At 41.7% G+C, this 1,541-nt stretch overlaps 1 pseudogene across 1 annotated transcript in view; it reads left to right on the top strand.

Moving 5' to 3' along the window:
* The window catches only part of LOC105544567, a 2,058-nt pseudogene extending 1,336 nt beyond the window's left edge, over nucleotides 1-722 (top strand). The window contains exon 2 of the transcript XR_001006785.1: nucleotides 2-722. The product of XR_001006785.1 is annotated as a eukaryotic translation initiation factor 2 subunit 3 pseudogene (transcript). The remainder of the gene's footprint in view (nucleotide 1) is intronic.
* Nucleotides 723-1,541: the final 819 nt, after the last annotated feature.

Genomic DNA, 1,541 nt, shown 5'->3' with positions numbered 1-1,541 from the left:
GGGCCAGGAGATAGAAGACCTGGTATTGTTTCCAAAAATAGTGAAGGAAAACTCATGTGTAAACCAATCTTTTCCAAAATTGTATCACTTTTTGCAGAGCATCATGATCTGCAATATGCTGCTCCAGGCAGTCTTATTGGAGTTGGAACAAAAATTGACCCCACTTTGTGCCGGGCTGACAGAATGATGGGGCAAGTACTTGGTGCAGTCAGAGCTTTACCTGAGATATTCACAGAATTGGAAATTTCCTATTTCCTGCTTAGACGGCTTCTAGGTGTACGCACTGAAGGAGACAAGAAGGCAGCAAAGGTTCAAAAGCTGTCTACAAATGAAGTGTTCATGGTGAACATAGGATCCCTGTCGACAGGAGGGAGAGTTAGACTTGTCAAGGCCGATTTGTGTAAAATTGTTTTGACCAATCCAGTGTGCACAGAGGTAGGAGAAAAAATTGCCCTTAGCAGGAGAGTTGAAAAACACTGGCGTTTAATTGGTTGGGGTCAGATAAGAAGAAGAGTAACAATCAAGCCAACAGTAGATGATGACTGAAGAATACCGGTTAAATAATACATTCGGATGGAGTTGGAAGTTAGAGTTTCTCATAACAACCAAGGGGTTTATTTTCAAAGCAATATTGGGGAATTGATTTCACAGTTCGTTACCTTAGTAGGTAACTGTAAGGTTATTCTCTTTTTTTTGGTTATGAAAACTTAGGGACTACAATTAATAATGTTGGATTGAATCTACATTTTGGCAGAAGTTAAGCGTTCCCACATAATGTCAAAATTATGCATCAGGCAGTTTTGGTTTTTTGGTTTGTTTTATTTTCTTTTGTTTTTGAGTCTGGCTCTGTCACCCAGGCTGGAGTGCAGTGGTGTGATCTGCAACCTCTGCCTCCCGGGTTCAAGCGATTCTCCTGCCTCAGCCTCCCTAGTAGCTGAGATTACAGGTGCACGCCACCACATCTAGCTAATTTTTGTATTGTTAGTAGAGACGGGGTTTTGGCATGTTGGCCAGGCCAGTCTCTCTTGACCTCAGGGTAATCAGCCCACCTAGGCCTCACAAAGTGCTGGGATTACAGGCGTGAGCCACCTTCCCCAGCCCACATCATATAGTTTGAAATGAAACTTTGCCACAACCAGGCTTTGCTATAGCACACACATATATCACTGAACCTGCTTGAAATAAAGTTTTTTTTCTTTTTCATGATTCGTCTTTGAGTACCTCCAGGCTGATGGACTGTTGTACCAGTAAAAACTTAAAGGCACAAATTCTCCTTGAAGACCTTCTCCCTTTTCTTTGGCCCCATATTTTATGTTGCTTTATCTTCGAAATTTTGCATGAAAAGGAAATGAATGGGTTCGAATGAAATTGTCCTTTAAAGCATGATTACTTGTTCCCATGGACAGATATTTTTCTCCCCTTGCTCTTTCTTGCCTGAAGCATGGGAAACCAGAGTCAGAAGTTATCTCCCTCTCCCTATGATGCCTTGAGATTTTTTTCTGCATTGTTTTATGCCTGAAATCCAATAGTCTTCCTCCACT

Source organism: Mandrillus leucophaeus, unplaced genomic scaffold (assembly GCF_000951045.1).
Source record: "Mandrillus leucophaeus isolate KB7577 unplaced genomic scaffold, Mleu.le_1.0 Scaffold300, whole genome shotgun sequence".
Classification (NCBI taxonomy): Eukaryota; Metazoa; Chordata; class Mammalia; order Primates; family Cercopithecidae; genus Mandrillus; species Mandrillus leucophaeus.
Note: the sequence above shows the minus strand (reverse complement) of the source record. Positions and strands in the feature narration are given on the sequence as shown.